Raw genomic sequence first — 21,725 nt, forward strand, 5'->3', positions numbered from 1 at the left:
ATTTCAGTAGGCCAGTGTCTGTCATGCTTTTGAGATGACTGACTGGTGAGGGAATGCAGAAATGTATTTCAAATTACTCTTTGCACAAGAACATCTTCTTGTAGAACACTTAGAGAAACGATGGCTTCAATTACAGTGATTTGAAAAAGCAGGTTGAACTCCACGTGTTCTTTTGGAGATCTTTTTCAGAATTCTGTAATCTTGTTCATGAAACTATTAACAAATATTTGCACCACAATTCAGCTCAAATTATACACTGAAACGTGTGATTGCCAATACATTATATCCACACCTCTGTATATGTCTGTGTTTCACAGGTACAAAAGAATCATCAGATTTTAATTGTGAATATCAATAACTTGGAGAGAACCCCTGAATATTTGCTTCCTCCAGCATTTTATTGAGATATTATTTTTTGTTGACAATGAAACTGACCGATATTATGTCACTCTCTGAAATATTGCCATATATGATGATTCCCTGTTCTACTGTAAATATTGATTTGTATAATTCATTTAGGAGCATTTGATCAAGGAAAGGGGAATATTATTTTATGCGAAACATCCTTGGGTGATACCACATCACTACCAAATGTTCAGGTTAACATTTGTAATTGATTTTTGAGCAGCTATAAACAGTCTGTTCCACTGGTGATTTGTTGACTCTCTACACAGCATATAAGGGTCTGATACATATATATATTTCCAAAGTAAGGTTGTGACTTGAGGGGAAAAAATATTAACAGAAAGATACATTTCTCTTACTTACATCAAGATAAAATCTTTAAAGTTTGATGTTAATAAATTGTTTTTAAGACAGATTAGAAAATCTTCAGCTAGTAATCACATATCAAGAAACCCTCATTGATAGTGTCTCAACGTGACAATCTAATTGCTATCTTAATCTCAAGATATATAGTGTATGATTTCATTACTGCCTATGAAGAGAAAACAAAATATTATTGAAAAGAAAATTAATACTGAAATCAAGCATTTGAAATATTTCATTTTGAAGGATTTTTTTATTAGATGTTCAAAATATTAAGTGAGATCTTCTAGATTTCTCATCAACATGCTATATGCCTCTGCTTCAGTTCAGGCAGGAATGTAATTAGCATGTGCCTTCTATTGAAAGATAGTTTGAGAGATCCATTAATTATTGTTAAATATTTAATAATACTTAAAGTCACTGGTGTGGAAAGATTACACATGGGGAATAATGAATCCATAGATGAAGCCCATGACTATTTCATAATCCACAGGCAGATTCAGTAGAGAAATAAAACACATAGCAGCAATACTGCAGTTGAATTTTGCCAAAATTTAAAGGGGCATACGTCATGGTTGTTAGGCCCCAAATTACACCAACATCAGTTTAAAGATTACACTTGTGTCTGAATTTTTGTGTCTGCTTTTGTTATAAAGAACATCATGTCTAAAAGACATTAAGGAAAAAAAGTATTTTCCGTTTAGTATATGCATTTGACAGTAGTTTGTGTATAGTCAGTTTGGATAAAATATTCAAAAGTGTCTAAATCACTTAAAAGGCTAAATCCTATTTACTTTTTTTTTCTAGGAAAACAACATTGTCCTGCTGCTCCCTAATCTATTTAATCCTGTAGTTCAATTGATAGCAGTTGGTGTTGTAGTGCTAAAGATTCTGAAGTCAAACTATCATGATGGTTTATAATGGTGGGCATAGTTACAGTTGCACATAATAGAATTTTTAATCTTTGAAAAAAAAATCCAAATCCTAGGAAATTACATTTAAAAAAAGAACGTTTTTGACATTGTAAGAATCAAACATCCAAAAGTTAGGAAATATGAGAGTTAATGTTGCCCAGTGCAACCTTAATTCAGCCTCTTGTGTATACATTATGATACCGTCTTTTATTAAGTGATCACATGCTGTTTTTTCCCCAGACTCTCTGCTTCATTCATGGCATGGCATGAATGCACAAGTGGGTGCAATTAAGGTTGTATGGTCAACTCTAAATCTGGCACACTAAGTTCTTTCTTGCTCTTGTGGATTAGTTTACTAGAATATTATTGATGACTTTGCATGTAGATAATATTTTACTTGTAGATCCATATTTTTAATTGATCACAAACTAAAATATGATTTAGAGTTTTCAGAAGTGACTTGGGATGATAGAATAGCACATCAGTGCCAGAGAAATGGAGGTAATGAAATAAATCATCTATAAACTTAAACTACCCATGTATAATTTAACGGACCTATTAATTATCTACCCCACGTTCTGTAGCTAGCAGGTATCAGATCCTAAACTAATTCATTGTTCGGCTATGCTGGAAGAAGGACAGAAGACGCTAGATGTGGTTTAATGAGGCTGCAACTTTATTCTTAAATGTCTGGGAGCACCCGGCAGATAAAAGTGTACAGTGCTGATAATTAAGGCTACATTTTAATCAGGGGTATTTTTAGTAAAAGTCATGGACAGGTCACGGGCAGTAAACAAAAATTCATGGCCCGTGACCTGTGTATGACTTGTACTATATATGCCTATCTAAAACTTGGGCCGGGGGGCGCCGGAAGTGCTGGAGAGGGGGTGGCCCGCGGGAGCTGCGGGTGCTAGGGGGGCGGCCCAGGACCCCTGCTGGTGCTGGCGGAAGCAGGCAGCAGTGCATGGATTGGGATCCCCACTGGTGCTGCGGGGAGGAGGATTGGCAGGGCTGGCAGGCTGCCTATCCAGTTCCGCGCGGTTCCCCGGAAGCAGATGGCATGTTCCTGCAGCTCCTAGGGGGAGGGGAGGCATGAGAGGCTCCGCAGCTCCCATTGGCTGGGAACCGCATCAATGGGAGCTGGGGGCGGTGCCTGCAGGCAGGGGCAGCATGCAGAGCCTCCTGGCCTCTCTGCCTAGGAGCTGCAGGGACATGCTGGACACTTCCGGGGAGTCCCCCCGAGGTAAGCGCTGCCCCGCATCCCAGCTCCCTGTCCCAGCCCCAGCCCTGAGTCTGCTCCCACATCCAAACTATAGCTGTCGTGGTGGGGATGTGATGGCCCGAGACTGCCCCAGCAGCAGCCGGTGAGGCTGGCCCAGGTGCTGCCCGAGCAGTCGGGCAGTCCTGGAGCCAGTCGCACCAGCCGATGCAGAAGTCACAGAGGGTCACGGAAAGTCACGGAATCTGTGATTGCCTGACAAACATGCAGCCTTACTGATAATTCCATAATCATTTCAGTGTATACCCAGGGCTTCTGTCAGTCCTCCCCCTTACCCATCCTGGTCCCCAGTCAATCTCTGATGGGATTTCATCTTAATGGGGATTACGGGAGGGCTTATAAAGGAGGAGGGGATTGGCTCCCTGATGTACCACTCATAGGAGCTTTGAATTCCCTCTGTTCTCGCTCCTTTAAAGCCTTTACCAAACCACTTTATCTGATCACAATATCCCTTCCTTATTGAGTATCTGCACTGGACATCCACCACAAAAAGAACACCAGCAATTAGCTTGTCTCCCTTCCCATACCCATCTGAGTTCCTGGACATCTCCTAATAGTCCCCTTAATATCGGACAAAAATGTTTCTATTCCCAACTCTAACAGGTGGACCCTGAATAATCCATCCACCCTGAATAATTCTAGATGCTCCATATGCTATGTCCAAATGTGAAATTGCAAACCTCCCAATTACACCCATAAATGTGTTCACCTCCCTCTTCACATCCTTCCCAGCCTTGTCAACCTGCGGGGACGTCACAGCTCCCTGACACACCCTATGTTGCAGCATATCTCACTACACAATTTTTACTCCTGGGAAAAAGTTCCAGGATCTGTCCTAATTCCCTCTTAACTCTGAGCATTCCCAAACTTTACACACCCCCAAACCATTTTCCCCAATGTGAACTACAATTGTATCCGGTGCCCACTCACATGCAGTAGCTTAGGTGCGGGGGAGCGGGGCAGCGGCTGCTCTCCCACTGAGCACAAGTGGCGCCTTTTAAATTTCTTGGCACCTTTTTAATTTTTACTCACCCGACGGCGATCTCGGTCTTTGGCGGCACTTTGGCGGCGGGCCCTTCACTAGCTCCGGGTGTCTTCAGTGGCAGTGAAGGACCCGCCGCCGAAGACCCGCAGAGCGAGTGAAGGTCATGCTGCAGAAGACCCGGAGTGCCGCCCCGTCAGTAAAAGCACTGCCGGGTAAGTAAAAACGCCGCAGCAGGTGGCGCCTTTTTTTGAGATTGCCCCCACCCCCCGTTCTCTTCACCTGGCTATGCCACTGCTCACAGGTACCCACAGTATGAAGAAGGGGCATTAGCTTACCCCATAACATGCCTCTGGCACCATGCCAGCTCAGGACCGTGTCACTACTGATTCCCAGCTGCGAATCTCCAGACAACCTGGAAGCCTGCCTATGCACCCAGTAAACAATACTGTGCACTTAGATCTACACCACTGTCTACCATCATCTGGAATGAAAACACAATGGAAAATTAACACCGATTCCCCTCCTGTTGCCCCCCATCTACACCTGGGGCAGCAATTCTATCCCATGAATTTACATTCCGTGTCAATGGTGAGTTGTAAGGTGTCCAGAATTCACTCTCCATTAAAGGTTCCTACCTCCTGGCGAGGGGTCTGCCACCTGACTATCGCCTGTCTCCCTCAGCTCATGCTGTATTTCCATTGTAAAAGAGGGCTTTTCCTGCACTGGCATGGACCTATATATTTTCCCCTCTCTTCCGTCCCCATGCTGACTGGTCTGCAGCTGCAGCAGAAAGTCACTCCTTGTCTCTTTAGCCCTTAAATGAGCACACTCCTTTTTTAACAAGCCAGACTATTGCCCCCACTCCTTAATGTGAGGTGAATTCATTTCTCTTTGATTTAGGTAGCATATGTGCATTGCATGACATATTTACAAGACTGCTGAATTACAAAATGATTTACACATTGTAAACTATATGCAAAGTTGAGAGATTATTCAAGAACTCTGGCTAATGAACAGAGGATTAATTTTCCAAAAATGCTCTGCACATACCAATGTAAAAATGAATTGTCTACAAATATAATCTAGATGTCTGTTTTATTTTTCTTGCTTACTATAGCAATGATAAATTTAAAGTGGAGATGGTGCAGATAATAAACGTCTCCAGGGAAAACAGGTGTATGACCCACTGACATATTGACCTTCTGGAATTTCCCTTTGCAAACTATGTTGAGTTTTGGTTTTCTGATTTAATGTAAAAACTTACACTTTATAGCAAACAGCCATCTTTAGCTGAATACATTTCTGTAGAGGTCTGTGCTTCTTGTCCACTCAACTTTAACCCTATCCCTCAAGCATATAATTAAAAGACACATGCTGCTGGCATGCAAGAGTAGAGAGGGACAATGAACTGTCAGAACAAAATCATAGTTTACATTTTTCCACATACAACATGCAATATTATCTTTGAAATGTGACAGTCCCTTTAAGAAACTAAATGAACAAAACACCTTACTATGCTATACCCTCATGGTTTGCATCCTAATTAAAAACTAACCCAGTTGCTGATTGAATTATACAATATGTAATACTTTCATATTTCATATTTATAACATTCTTTCATTTGCTACTCTTCCTATACTATGTCCCATAAGGATTGTGGAACTTCTGTAATTGGAGGTTTTTAAGAACAGGTTGGACAAACACTTGCCTGGGATGGTCGCGGTTTACTTGTCCTGCCTCAGCACAGGGGGCTGGACTTAATGACCTTTCAAAGGCTTTCCAGACCTACATTTCTGTGACTTTATGTCAACTTCATAGACCTCTGAGTAATCCTCCACATATGGCTTAAATGGAGTTTCTGCTTTAGTCTTTACTAAAATTGATATATATTCTACAGTATAATAAAACAATATGTAGATTTATTTTAAATCAGTGGTGACTTAAGCTAATTTAATCGACCCAGTAATAACATTTCAATTGACCTGGATAATCTGATCCTCATGCAGCGATGCTGTACTCTTCTCTGCAATAGAATTATCATTACATTTTACACAGTAGAACCAAAGATGATGACATTAGGAAACTGACCATTAAATAGAGCCAATCTGCAATGGACTGAAATAGGTTTTATTGGTCATAATAAAAATTACGTGTACAATGTTTAATAGCTGCATAAGGTGAAGTGATCATTAAACTTTTCCAAGGCCGTGCACTGGGTTCATTGGCAGAAAGAGCTTCTTTTTATCAATGTCATGGTCATGCATGCCATGGTCTATAAACCTCTTAATTCCTGGAGAGAAACTGTTTCTGTCAGATATCAGGGGGTAGCCGTGTTAGTCTGTATCTACAAAAACAACAAGGAGTCTGGTGGCACCTTAAAGACTAACAGATTTATTTGGGCATAAGCTTTCGTGAGTAAAAACTTCACTTCTTCGGATGTTGCATCCGAAGAAGTGACGTTTTTACTCACGAAAGCTTATGCCCAAATAAATCTGTTAGTCTTTAAGGTGCCACCAGACTCCTTGTTGTTTTTGTTTCTGTCAGACACATTTTGTGTAGTTCTGCATGTCCTATATCACTGAAGTAAAAAGAATTAGGGGCTAAGCTGGTTAGTTAGTAACATTTTTGAAGCCTGGAGTCTCTGAAATGGAATCCTGAGCATCATTTGCTATTAGCAGATGTCCTTTATGGATCATAAAACAACTCATTAATGCAGTTTGGAAAAATATGAATCGTCATGATTAAAAAACAAACAAAAACAAGCCTTTACTTGAAAGTAAAACAAAAAATGTGCTTCAGACAGCTATAAACTTCTGCAGTTGAAAGAACTGTATAGGTTTATGGTTTTAGAGTAATACAAAGAGTGGTTTAAGAAAGAATGGAAAAAATACTTTATTTGTATTAGTATTTACTTTAATTCAGAAATAGCTCTAGACACTTTTAAAATGGTACTTTACCTTTTTATCTTGGGAATGTCGTAAAGATTTCCCAACAGCAAATTATCAAAAACAAACAAACAAACAAGTGAAACGTCTGTAACTAAAATTTATAAAATTGTTCCACTTAAACGGACAATGGTGTTTTTGTTGCTATCAGTTTTTATTCAGTATTTATTGGTGGTTGAGAGACATGGTTCCTTTGGGGGACTAGTCCTGTGTTCTGTAAAATACATAGGAACAAATTCTACCCCATGAATCCAATTGCACTGAGGTAACTGAGATCATAATTTAGCCTAGTGACTGGAGGTAAAGTTAATCATGAAAAATGCAGTTTTGAAAAATAAAAAGTGACCAAGATTGGTATACCATGCCCAAAACTGCAGATTATGCTGTTATTGCCTACTGAGAGTCATATTTTCTACTCAAGAGACAATAGTCCAGCATATACTGTAAATTAAGCCCCCACTCATGCAATTTGCTGCATGCAGTGGCGTCACTGTGCCTGTGAGGAGCCCAGCTGAAGACAAAGGGCTCTATGAGGGTGCACCCACACACACAGAATTGTAGGAATGGGGACTTAATCTTCATCATGTTTATTGTATAATATGCTAAAGATTCAGCTCTAAGATATTTTACTTTAATTATAGATACAGTGAGGCAAATTCTGGCTACTCCTAACTATATAAAGCAGAATTTAGTGCAGTATATCCAACCAACACTTACAACAATCAGTAGACAGAAAAAAGTTGTATTGTATTATAAGAAATAGATCTACCTGACTACTATTCTCCGATTACATTATTGCAGGAATATTTTTCACATAATTTTTGAAGTACTCAATCAGCTCTACACTGATTTGACTTTTTTTTCTTTAGTATTCTACTAATTCCAGTGAAAGAAGAAGACATATGGTATATTTCCTTACCTAGGACTTCTCTGGATAGACTGAATATTATTACTATACATAATATAGACAAAAATGTAGATAAAGCTCTATGAGTCGGCTTTTGTACCTTACTAGAATCAGTCTTCCTTGCACACTGTAACCAGACACCATCCCTGTCTAATCGGCTGAAAATGACAACCCCTGTCACTCAAAGCCTAGTTGACTTGCTGAACTCAGTCATAACATTTAAATTCAATTCACCTTTGATATCTGCTGCTGATTCTTGTACATGATATATGACTGTATTTCCTACCTTTGCGGTTTACTCTAGGCTATTTTGTGGAGCCTTGTCTGAATTAACATGTGCAGAACCTCAACTAGCTCCTCCATCTATAACCAAATTCATCATCTTTGTGTGCCCACAAAATAATTCATTTTTGCTGCCTGCCTGTGGCACCCACATCTGTTTTTGAGGTTCTGTTGACCAGACACCACCCCAAACACACACATGAATCAGTAAGGCATGAGGAGACACTGTAGTGAATCTTTCTATGTTGGTGTGATGGGGTTTATATCCCACATAGGTGATGAAGGAGTCAACAGCAGTTGGAGAGGCCAAACAACCCACCTGGTCACACCTGAAAGATGGGCTAAGCCCAATTAAAGAAACCTAGATGGGGAAGGAGCTGGGTGGATACTATAAAAGACAGAAGTATGAAGCAGAAGAGGGCTGTAGGGAGAACCTGCAGTCACTCTCTGGGACTAGAGACTGGAGAGACTAGGGGGAAGCCCAGGAGAAAGTTGGCCCTTGGATCCTCTCCTAAGTACAGAAGTCTGAGCTGAGGAAAGTTAAGAGTCATGAAAGTTTAAGTCCAAGGTGGGCAGATGTTGGTATAGGTTTATACTTTTGGTTTGGGATTTACTGCGGGATTCTAGGGAAGGGTCCTGCAAATCCCAGATCTGAGAAAAGGGTGAATTTAGGCTGTGGGAAAGACCTGCTGAAAGACTTGGTAAGAAGAAGTATAGGAAGGTGGTAGCAAGGAGTCTGGCACAGTGAACCTTGACTGACTGTCCTTTATGGGGGTGGGGGGAGAGGATGGCTGGGTCCCCTACCAGCCAACTGGTAAGGCAGTCTGAAGCCCCTGAGAAGGTGATAAAGATGATTGAGCCCTGAGCGAGGGATGCTACGACTATGGAGCCCAGAGTTGAGACTTCTGTAAGGATATTGAATTGTTTTCTGTTGGACTTGCTATTACTTCTGAGGGGGTGGACTAAAGTGTGACCTGGCTGGAAGGCCCAGTCATGAGAAGAGGCAGACCACCACGTGCCTGGCACAACCATCAGCAGGGAGCTCTAGAGAAGAGAGAGTCTGCTACATCACACCCAGTCTAGTGGTGAGGCCACCCTTCCACGGTGGGTAAAGCAAATTAGCTGAAAGGGGATAGAGAATGGGGGAGGCAGGGCCATAGCCCCATCTCCTTCTGCACTAGTCTGTGGCCCGTCTGCTTTGGTGCACCAGTGGAGTATTCTGCACTAGCCTAATAGGTGGTTCAAATTCATACTCTGCCTTGTTCAGGGAGCAGCACCAGTGAGATTATTTCTCAGGCAGGCACATTCTCCCTAGTACAGCTCTAAACTTCCCCTTATTTAGGATTTTTGGCTAAGTGCCACAATGCATCCCAGTGAGAGGGAAATGGTAATAGCTTTTTAGCTGCTGGGTCAGGTTTATACTTATGATTTATGGCCCCTGGAAGAGGAGGTGGTCCCATCAGGCTGTGCATAAGGCCTAAGGCTGCCACTGTACATCGGAGCAGATATCCTATAGAATAGGGATGAGGAACCTTTTTTCAATCAGGGGCCATTGACCCACATAAAAAAATCTATCATGGGCCACACACAGCCCCGTGGGGGCTTAAAGAGTCTCAGGACTTCCCCCCGCAGCAGGGCGAGCTGGCGCTCAAGGTTCCAGCCCCGCTGGGGAGCAGGCATGGAGGCTCAGGGCTTCCCCTAGGCTCTGGGGTGTGGCCATAAATGGGGGATTCAGGGCAGAGGGTTCGGGTGAGGGAGGGGGCTCCGGCTCCGGCTGGGGGTGCGGGCTCTGGGGTGGGGCTGGGGATGAGGGATTTGGGGTTCAGGAGAGGGATCTGGGCTGGGCGAAGGGATTTGGACTGTAGGAGCGGGCTCAGGGCTGGGGATGGGGGTGCGGGGTCTGGGAGGGAATTAGGGTGTGGAGGGGGTTCCGACCAGGGGCAGGGGATACGGGGTGCGGTCTCCAATGGGGAGGCGCTTACCTCATGCGGCTCCTAGTCAGCGGCGTAGTGGGCTAAGGCAGGCTCCCTGTCTGCCCTGGCTCCGCGCTGCTCCTGGAAGCTGCCCAAGGCAGAGGGACCAGGGGGTCTCTGCATGGTGCACACTGCTTGTGCCTGCAGGCACCACCCCTTCAGCTCCCATTAGCTGTGGAGTCAGCACTGGGGGTGGGGGCAACACACACAGCTTCCTTGAGCGCCCTTGTTCCTAGGGGCCGCAGGGACATGACAGTCGCTTCTGGAAGCTGCACGGAGCTAAACCGACTTTTAACGGCTTCCCCCTGCAGTGGGGTGAGCTGACACGCGCAGCTCCAGCCCTGTGGCTCAGGGCTTCCAGCCTGCAGCACGGAGACCTGACATGGGCTGGATGAAATGAAGAAGCCAACGTGCAAAGAAGCACCTGAATGCCACCTTCTGTGACACAAAATTCAGGCATGAGTATTTACTGAAATATTTTGGAGTGGTTCTGGATTGTAGCCTCACATACCAACAAACATCTGACAGACCACTGCCAAGATAAAGGCTAGGAACAATATAATCCACAAACTAGCTGGGACCAATTAGAGAGAAGACATTCACACCTATGGACAGCCACCTTGGCTCTTGTCTACTGAGCAGTTGAATACTGTGTGACAGTATGTACAGGTAGTGTAAATATGAAACTTATTGACCTGCAATTGAACCCTGCTGTAAGAAATGTCACAGGAGTGCTGAAGTCAACACTAACAGTCTAGCTTCCCATCCTAATGCATATCATATCCATCTCTCCAAAGAGAAGCAGCAATAATATGAGAATATGATCACACAATAATGAATCCAGACTTGCCCATCTATGGAGATCTCCATAACCCCCCAAAGATGCCACCTTAAGTCCAAGAACCCCCTCTGCTTAGCAGCCAAAACTCCCAAAACCTCAGGACTGTCACCAAAACACAAATGCAGGAGGGCATGGGAAAACAATGGGGTCAAGAATTAAGACCCAATTACATAAGATATGAATAACAGTGAACAAAATCAGAAGCTCATGTGGGTATTGCAAATACCTATTACATAAAATGAAAATGAAGGCCAGCCTGATATGTGAATGTGGAGAAGATATCCAAACCATGGAATATCTAGTGAACTGTTGCCCTATATGATCCTCCTCTGGAGGAGCAGCTTTGATTCATTCCATGTCACCAGAAGCCAAAAAGCGTAGGATAAATCTGGACATTGACGTTTAATTTTTTTTCAATTTGCTATGCAAAAGAAGATGTGTATGTTTTGAAAAATACTACTGAGCAGGTAGCACAGTATTTACAAGGGGAGAAATTTTCATGTTTGTAAAGCAGGCATAGCTAACAAATCTGAATCTGGAACCTGAATGTGCCCTATAAAGAATACAATATTGAGAATTTACTGTATGTTTTATAATTACCCCCTCTTGCTAAATTATAGTAAGTGGCATTTTAATTTATAGTTCAAAATTTAGCAGTGATCACACAATAATGGATATAGGCACTGATCCTGTAGTGTTCTCCCCACAGACAGACGTAGGCACTCATGTAGAGCCCCATTGGCTTACATGGTAGTCTGCCCACATAGAACAGCTTATAGAATTGGAGTGTTAGAGAAAGTCCATCCAATAACTATCTTTTCTTTTTCACTGTAATGTTTATGAAAGAGGCTAAAGTAGGCATAAGTTTTAATAGCTAATTTTCCAAGTCTGAATGACAAAAATATTAGAACCCTTGGTGGGAAATTATTTTCTCATGCTATGAAAATTTTCAAGAGTTTGGAAAAGTTTCCATTCTGCACTGAGTTAGAGCAGAGCATTAGCTGTATGTCCTAACCCCTAGGAAATTGACTAGTGTGGGTAAGTCTCTGTCACTCTTTACCTCTTCCCCTGTTCCTCCCCCTCTACCCCACAATATCCAGAACTCCCCAGTAAAAGTTTAATCAAAACTGATGTATTCCTGGAAAATGTTTTGATTTTCATGAGTTGGCATTTTTCTAACAAGACAAAATATTTAATCAGAAAATTCCTGACCAGCTATAATAAATATATAGTCAGTTCTCATAATATCATTTCCCCAATAGACTGTGGTGTTATTCATTTTTACATCTCATATAGTGTAGGCCCCCGGAGGACTGCACCAATGTGAATTCTCCTTGAAGTCACAGTCTCATTTTCATGATGACAAAGAACTCTGTGGCTATGGTGGTAAAATGAAACCCCTAAAGTATCAAGGTGGTGTTGTCCTCGGCACTGCAGGAAGACAGACAAGTCACCAGGAATTTGGTTTAACTAGGCCATAACTTTATTAAACAAACATCTGGGAACTATCTGTACGGTGCAGGTCATCCTTTCTTTTTAATCCATACCACAGGGGTTGGGGAGAGCTGCCCTGAACACCTCCATCCCATTAACCTTGTCCCAGCACCATTTCTGGGACCCTACTGCCCTCCCCGCATGTCTTATCACTGTATCAGACATGAAGATCTAATCCCATGCCCTTCTCTCTTTAGGAGATGTTTCTCGGAATACACTTCCACTTGCTCTGATTTATTACGGAACTTGACCTTTAGTGAACATTTACATGCGCTGAGTACCTGCTCAGCTGTGACAACATGAATTTTAGAACTTAGTTTACCTACAGGGTCCCAGGACTGCTGAGACAAAGGTGAAAAAACCACCCGCCCAAACTCTGTCAGGATAATTGTTTTGCAGCCCCCATAAGGCATCTAGCATGATGCCCACTGCAACACTCTCAACCCCAAACATGGTCTTATTTTAATTGCAAGCAGGGAAGGGGAAGCCCTCTCCTTGGATGTGCAGGAACCAATAGGAGTATGTTGTACCCTTCTGGCCAACCAATCAGCGATAGTCCTCTCACTCCTTCCCTCTTTAAGTCCACAAGGAAGGGAAGTGCAATCCTTAAAGGGGCCAATGGGTTTTCTTTCCCCAGCTGGCAGAGACAAAATCTTCACAGTTTTGAAGCTGCCAGGGGAAGAGGGGAGGCACTGCTGTTATTGCAACTAGAGATGAGCAAATACTGCATGAATAACTTGCAAACATTCATCTGATTAAAAAAAAAGAAGCTAATTCACTGTGGCGGTGTTCACAACCTCTGGTGTTGACTTACTGTAAATGTTCTTATGAGCAAACTTTTGTTCCTTAGAAGCAGAAACTGTTGCAAATAGTAATGCAAATATTTGCCTGAATATTCAGGCAGAAAGTATTTGCACAACCATCTTGAAAGTTCTCTGGTTTAGAAGCCATCCAATCAAGGAGCAGAATCAATATGAAAGTGACTTAAAGGAATAATCAGTCAGTGCAAATGACAAATTATGAATAGTGATGATTTTTAGGAATAGCCATGGAGCGGCAATCCAGAGGCTGAAATATGTTGACATAAACAAATTCATAAAAATTGAGATCTGTTCATGGATTATTTTCAAACAGAAAAAAAGAATAATTAATTGAATGAATTGTTCATTTTCAATAATTCACTCAGCTCTAATCACAACCCTGCCTGGTTAGTCCCTCCTCCTTTTAAATATTAAGTTTCCATGCACATATTTTCTAATCATCTTCCAGCAAGTCTGATTAAGCTCTCCTTTCCTTCACTATTCTGCTTGGTGGGACTGGCCAAGGTAAGTTTGGTAGGACAATAGGAGAAAGGAGTAAGAGGAAGTGAACTCATGCTAAATATTGGACCTTGTATTCAATCAGATAGCTTTACAGGGGAACCTAAATGTGCTTGAACCAGCCTTGACCTGTGAACTTCACCATATGTTGTTAAATTATGGTTCATTCTATGTGAACATATTTTTATAGTAGTAAGCTATATTTTTTACAGTAACATTATTTTAAAATATACACCTGCATGAGCATGAATGTAATGCTCGTTTTTTGGAGACTTTGCCTGTTTGCTAGGTATAGATGATAAAAGACATTGCAGATCTTTCTACAGAATACTGTCACATTAAAGGGTTATTTTTCCCAATATAGCTTGAAGTTTTTTTTTTTTTTAGCAAAGTTACAGTTTTAATATGATAAATGCTTGTGAAGAGACACCCCCTTGCTCTGGAGGAGAGGACATAACAAGGTCTTCTGTGTGGGTTCAGCACCAATGAGGCACACCTGCAAGGCTTGTCCTGCCTGAAATGGTGTGTGTGTGTTTGTGGGGGGGACTTAAAAGGGAAAACCTGCCATAGAAAGAGGTGGTGAATGGGGAGGTGGTGAAGGCTGCCCTTCCTCAGACAGCTGAGCCAGGCCTGTTGAGAGGGAGACAGTGGCAAGCCCCCACTGCTCCCAAAGCTGCATGATCCAGCCTCAAAGTAGAATTCCCCAATAGAAGGGGGTGGAGATAGACCCCATTTTAGATTAAACCCAAAGGGCTGACCCAGGAAGACTTCCTGATATCCAGGTCACCCTTCCCTCTCTTTGTTTTCCTACAATGTTCCCTAAGGAAGTGGGGAGAGGGCTTTTCTTTTGTTTGCTTGAAGAACCCTCCTTGGGCATCTGTGGGGCATGGGGAGAGAAAGACATTATAAAGGACAAGAAAAGTGGTCTGAATTGACTTTCTCGCACAGTGCTGCTCAGCTCTTAAAAGGTTATACAGCACAATTACCATTTTAAAACTTTGTTTTTCATTATTGTAATACGTTGTTGTTTTTTTTGCAATAATACTGATACTAGTGTGCTTCTATTACAGGCTCTTTAGTAAAGCCAGATTGGTCACTAGGAACAGACTTACTGTCTCCTTTCCTTGTTATCCTGAGATGCTAAATGTATTCATATAGGCTGTTCCAAACGGAAGAGTACTTTAGAAATCATTTCCAGTGACTTTACTCAGATTCATCAGACTTCATCCTTGTATGCCTTGACTGAGAAAACAAAGGCCTCAGCAGTGCTGGAACACCAAGGAATTGAAGCAAATCTGTCATTTTCTCACAGATATTTTTCACTTAGATTAGACATAAACTCAAATTACTTTTAATGAGCTCTTCTGATAAAACCATACATTTTTCATTAAAGATATGCCACATTTATGTCTAGAAAGTGCCACTAAAGAAAAGACAGACTATGATTGAAATAATTTCAGTGATTACAAATAAAGTGATTTTGCCTTCTTTGTCAAGTGCTTTTTTCTTTAAAATTTTAAATCAACTGGATTTTTGTTTAATTGTAAAGATTTTAACTGGTTGAACATTTATTAACTAACTTTTTTAGGAAATCCTACAATTCTTATTTTAAAAAGATTGTGTGGAATTCTAAATACAAACATTTGCTTGTTTGACTTATCTTGTGTAATACCCCACCCCCTTTAATTTAATAGTATATATTTTAAGGTCCAATAATTTATTTCCTACCCCTTGTTTTTCATAGAATTCTCTCCAGTCTGCTAGCTAATTAGAAGCTTCACTGCAATATTTTTGCTGTTGTTCCTGAAGTTACTCATCTCATCATGTTTTTTTCATTCTGATTGCTAGCTCGTGTGTTTTTATCATCATGGGTGGGCTTGTTGCTTGCCTAACGGATAAGTGAAGTTGCAAATCACATCTTCTCTCTAGTTCTTTTGGAATTATAACCTCTTGACATGGAAGGGAATTAGAGTGCTTCCTAACTGAAACAAATTACTCCAGAGACATTATTCATTTGCACAGGTTGCTACAAGGAAGACAACTAAGGGGAAGCTACATGTATGCATTGGTCAAAGTTAGGGCTATGTGAATGCTAAAACTGAAATTTGCCTGATTACATATTCCAGTGAGGACTTGGGCTGCTTGAGCATCTCTGTTCCTTCACACAGACCCTATAACAGAACAAGCAATGGGACAACCTTCTCTTAAATTGTTATAATGGAAGATGGCAGTGGCCTGTAATCCCATTTTTTCCTAATGTCTTCAGTGGGTGCCATCTGACCAACTCCCGCTACAGAGGATCTCTGTAGTGAGTCTGGACTCTAAATTGACTGCTCCCTAGCATACTATTTGCATGTTTAATCATTCTCTGTTACTGCAGGGTGAATTCTGGGATACAGAAAGTCCTAGAGTGAGGTTAACAGGCTGTAAAAAAAGAACATTTCCCAGTCCTGCTGCTGTGGAACTGGACACAAGAAGAAACACAACTGGATATCCTGCTCCTTGAAGGTACGAATGATAGATTGGGGGACAGCTTGGCTACTACCCACCCCTCAAAGACTCTGCATGGGACAGAGGGTTAGTCAGATGCTTCCTGAAGATGCTGAGAGAGAGGCTGATTGTCACTGGGTCCCCAAGATGACAAGGTAAAAAGGGGTAATGGGACTGTTGGGCATGGGATTTTTTTTTCAGAGGGTGGAAAAGGCAAGAGGGGTCATGGGTTCAGAAAACTCCAAGAAAAACTTGGATTACGAAACTCAGTGGAAACAAACCTGCTAGTTTGTGTTTGTTAAAATAATTTAAGTCCAGCGCAAATTCAGACAGTTTAAATGTCAGTCTCCTCTCTTACAATATATCAAAGGGGATTTTACAGAATAATGGTCAGTTAATTGCTTCCCCCCCCCCCCGAACACACACATATGCGTGTACGTACAGCGCCTCCCCCATAAATTCCAGCTTCCTCTGTCAAAGGCTTTATGAGGTACTTGTATTCTTTCATGGCCAAACTGGTGAACCATCTGTTTTATATTTACTGACAGCATCATAAACTGATAGGAATCCTACCTATTCAATAGATGCAGTTCCTCTCTGCCCCTACCCAGAATAAAGTATACAGCAGTTTAACTTATTAAGAAATGCAGCAATTATACTGAATCTGTTTGGTTATCCAAGTTCAGCAGCATTTGGTTCTGGTTATATTTTGCCATAAGATACAACTGTTCCTTTAAATTAACGACTTAGTATAGACTCAGTATTATAGCACTGACAGACAGAAATAAACCTTTATGGAATACATAGAACTATTTGTAAACCTTTGGAAAGGAAGTAGTTTAGCACGGGATAATAAGCAACAAAATGTTGAGAGTAAATTTTATTTTTTTAAAAGCAAGAGACGCTTCCATGAAAGCAAACATCATGACTACTTGCAATATATTATCTGCAAGACCAATACAAAATGTGCCAGACATTTTGAAATGTCTATTTTCTAAGCTGTGTGATTTCAAATAGTCGATGAAGCAAGTGGCAGTAAGAGATTAACTTCATTTAAATATCTGACTGCACATTAATATGTGGCCTGCTTTGAAGAGGTGCCGAGCATCGATGACACAATGTGTATCTCTGAAAAGGAGGTCTATAGTTAGTGTGTGCATGTGTGTGTGCACACACACACACGAGTGAGAGTTAAACAGATAAAACCTACTTCTATCTTTGCCACAGTAGAAGCTGTAAGAAAAGCTTCAACAAAACAAAATAAAAAAACCCTAATTATTCATATGGCCTAAAGCTGTTATTATACAAAACTAAACAGCATGCAAAGATCAATCCCATCAAAGAATAAAGGAAAGAAATAGGCAATTTTTTCCCATTATTTTATTGGTCACATTTAGTCTCAGCTGTTGCAATTTCCTTCTTCCTACACCTTTCTCCAAATTTCCTCTACAGCCATCTAAAACAGGGCTGGCGTCAGGCACCAGGCAACCAAGCACGTGCTTGGGGCGACCCCTTGTAAGGGGTGGCCAATCTTGGGGTGGCGGGGCGGCGCTCTGGGTTATTTTTGGTTTGTTTGTTTTGTTTCGGCAGGGCAGCGCTCAGGTTTTTTTTTTTTTTTTTTGGTTTGGCGGGGTGGTGCTCGGGGGGGTTGTTTTTGTTTCAGCAGGGCGGCGCTTGGGGGGGTTGTTTTTGTTTCGGCAGGGTGGTGCTGGGGGGTTGGTTTTGTTTCGGCAGGGCAGCGCTCGGGGGGGTTGGTTTTGTTTCGGCGGGGCGGTGCTGGGGGTGGGGGTTTGTTACGGCGGGGCGGCGCTCCGGGTTTTTTTTTTGTTGTTGCGGTGCTGGGGTGGGGGAGGGGGTTGTTACGGCGGGGCAGCGCTTTTTTTTTTTTTGCTTGGGGCAGCAAAAAAGTTAGAGCACAGGCAGAGTATCAAATGCAAAACATTACAGTAAAGCTGACATTGCAGAACTAAAAAATAAAAATAGAACCATCTCTGCACAGTTAGGATATGTCTACACTTGAGTTAATTAAAGTTAATTAACATGTCCGTACACTCCACTCATGTTGGTTTTATGTCATAAACAATGGGTTTACTCCAGGCTGAGTCTGAAGTAAACCATGGATGTATTTGGCGTGGGGTTAAGCACAAATGTGCGTGTCCTGAACCAAAGGTTAGTAAAGTGTTAGTGAAGTATCCAGACTAGTGTGAACCAGTACTAGTACTGGAGTTAATTGGCAATAATTTCACTTTGATTAAAAATCTCTAGTGAGTTAAGAAACACAAATGCTGTTACCTTGTTTCATTTTCTCTTATATTCTACATTATTGGTCTACACAATCTGGTTTCTGAATATGCAGGGTACTTTTAATCACCTCTCTACATGTTAAATGTGTTAACTGTCTTTTTTATTTTTTTCCTTTTAGACAGGATGAATGAGCCAAACAGGAATTATTTAGCAGTATCAGAGATAAACTGTATTAAAAGTGACAGACCAAAATCCTTAGGCTCTTTTTATCAGTGAGAGGATTATTACTTGTGTATATTTATGTGGGAAGGCATTATAGGGATAGTTATATAAACATCCTCCAAAGCATTCTCTGAGTCTGAGGGAAACGCAGACTTGTATGGGTTGAAATTTGTTTCTACTTGTTACCAGACAAAGACTGAGCCCATCACTTTCATGGATATTTCAATCCTTAAACCCCTTTCTGTTTGGTTCTGTGGATTTTGTTTTTGGTTATCTAAAGAAAAATTGCAAATAGAGTGCCAATTTTTTTTAAATGACTAGTGATTTTGGGTGCCTCCCATTTTTGGATGCCCAACTTTTCAGATACTTTAAACAGGACTGATTTTTAGAAGGCAGATGCTCAGCAATTTCTCAAAATCAGGTCCCTTTTAAAGTGTCTTAGTTAAGCATGAAAAAAACTGAGGCTCCCAAAACTCATGATTCCCTTTTGATAATTGGGCCAGGAGAGAGATGGAGCCAAATTCTGCACTGACTTGCACACATAGAAGCCAAAACTTAAGCCACAGTGTGTAACTGAAGACATAATTGCCCATTCTTTTTATGTGATGGACAAACTAAAATAGTTTCTGCCTTGCCTGCTGCAGAATTTACCTTATGGACAGTGAGTGACCTGCTGTTAGGAAACTGCTATCTGGAGGTTTATTCATAAGTGCACATTTAATTACAGCTAAAGATACCAATGGAAAAAGGCTGTTTAATACTGGAGATGGAAATATACTATCTCCCTCTCATCCTTCAAAACACACACACACAGATTTTTGAAAACTGAAATAAGTGAGGTATGTTTTATTATAAGAAAAAAAGTCATCTGTCTACAAGGTTCCTTAACTGGCCTATGAATCCTGGATGAAGTGACTGTAAAATACTGTAGCAGTGCATGACATGTTTACAATTGACAATGCAGGACAACATGATCAACAGTTTACTTTTCTTCTATGTGTGTGCCAGAAGATCAATCAGGTATTTCCAAAGTTTGGAGGGGAAAAAATAGATTTGTTTCTACTTCCAATTACTTTTTTTTTCTCTCCGCATAGCAAGTTGAAGCCTGTCAGAAGTAAGGCCAGCTTGTCCGGTTTTAATTCTGTTTGCTCTTTTTTATCTGAATAACTTCTTTTCTATTGCACTTTGTCAGAATAAATTACCCTGTTATGGATGCATGAAATTATGTATTACTGCTTATGGCTAGTCTGGGAAACTGAGCTTGGAGGAAATGCCCAGTTAACATGTTCATCAAAAGTATCATTTGAAAATTAAAGATACTAGCAAATGGCATTGAGGAGAAGAAATTACCCTTACAACAGGAGAGGAAGCTACTGTGGACTTGTCTGCACTAGCAATTTTCTTCAGATTTCCCACCATTGCACTGTCATTAATGCAGTTCCACTAGCAATGGAAGTGATAGAATAGAGAAACTGGCAGTGGGCAGTAGTATTTTAACTACTGTATCATGTCTTTTAAATCTACACTGAGCAAGGGTTAGAGACTGCACCGGGTCAAAATACTAGCGGACAATCTATGCTAGCATAGCACCAGTGAAACAGTGGCACATTTGAAGAAAAAACCTAGTGCAGACACAGCCTATAGTTTGGAGGACCCACTTTGAATGGGCACTTTAAGGAACTATTGACTAATATCCATATAGGGACAGGAAAGGGACAGACCCTAACATATAGGCAGAACATGTGATGGCAGGATAGAGGGGCAACATAAACGTAAACTAGGAATGAAAAATAGGCAAAACCTTTTACTGCTATGGCTGTTTCCATCTCCTTCATGGGGTCCTAGTGCCCTCTAACACTTTTCTCTCTGTACACCTGCCCCCTGAGTAGGCCAGTACTACTGCCCTTATTAGTTCCCTCTCCCCTACACACTTCCCCTACAGAGATATTGCTGAATTTCTAATTGGAACTGAAGCATCTCTCTTATCCACAACTAAACCAATCAGAGTATGCTGCTGAGGTCTGATCAGTGCACTGAGCCTGAAAAGCCAAGTGAATGTCTTTTACTCCATCCAGAAGGAAAAGAAAGAACCCTGTTATGATGAGTTTCTCCTGGGGTGCCACCTGGAACTTGGGTACTACTGAGCCCTCTGACCTACTAGCCTAGGCTTCCCCATAGACCGGGCTGCTGTGACAAGCTGCAAAGTCCTCTAAGCTTGCACTTTCACCAGCATTCCCACAGATAGGGACACACCCAGCTGCAGTAACATGCAGGCTCTCTAATCACCAGCCTAGGACCCCAGAGCAGTACCATCCTGCCCTGGTCAAATCTGGCCAGTATATGGGTTTAATACCCGGTCCGCCACTCCCTCGATGTGAAGAGGACCATGCACACTTGGTAACCAATCTGAGATTTTCCACAGAGACTAACACACACTGGTTCGGATTAAAACATAAAATAAATTTATTAAGTCAAAAAGATAGATTTTAAGTGATTATAAATCATAGCAAACGGATCAAAGCAGATAACCTAGTAAATAAAGAAAAACTCAAACTGAGCTTAAGCTACTAGATAGATAGGATATGAATTAGCAAATTCTCACCCTGAGTGCTAAATAGGCTGGCAGATTTTTAAGGTACAAGCTGCCTGTGCTTTGCAGCTTGGGTTTCCCAGGTTTTCATACACAGGTTAGAAATCCCTTTAGCCTCGGACCATCACTTTCCCCAGTTCAGTCTTTGTTCCTCATTTGTTTTTCAGGTGTGTTGTTGTAGGGAGAGTCCCATCATGATGTCATTTCTCCCTTTTATATCTTCTTCCCACTTGCTGGAAAGCTCTTTTCCTGTGACCTGGGTCAAACAGTTCCCATTGTGTAGTCCTATCTCTCTGAGGTTTCTATTGTACACAGCTCATGGAGTAATCTTTGTGTTTGTGTGCATTTCCTCAATAAGCCATTAACATTGTTTGGCCTTTTTATTGTTGTACCTGAAAGGCTACTTGTGGATGTTTTCAACCTCACAACATGCTTCAGTAACACATACATAGCCAAACTTCATAACTTCACA

The 21,725-nt window shown here is 41.5% G+C and overlaps 1 long non-coding RNA gene across 1 annotated transcript in view; it reads left to right on the forward strand.

Moving 5' to 3' along the window:
• LOC122174670 (uncharacterized) overlaps positions 1-21,725 on the forward strand; it is a 539,243-nt gene that overhangs the window by 297,080 nt on the left and 220,438 nt on the right. The window contains exon 3 of the long non-coding RNA XR_010601346.1: positions 16,088-16,352. This is a non-coding gene — a long non-coding RNA (uncharacterized LOC122174670). The remainder of the gene's footprint in view (positions 1-16,087; positions 16,353-21,725) is intronic.

The sequence above is a fragment of the Chrysemys picta genome, chromosome 5 (assembly GCF_011386835.1).
Source record: "Chrysemys picta bellii isolate R12L10 chromosome 5, ASM1138683v2, whole genome shotgun sequence".
In the NCBI taxonomy this organism is placed as follows: Eukaryota; Metazoa; Chordata; order Testudines; family Emydidae; genus Chrysemys; species Chrysemys picta.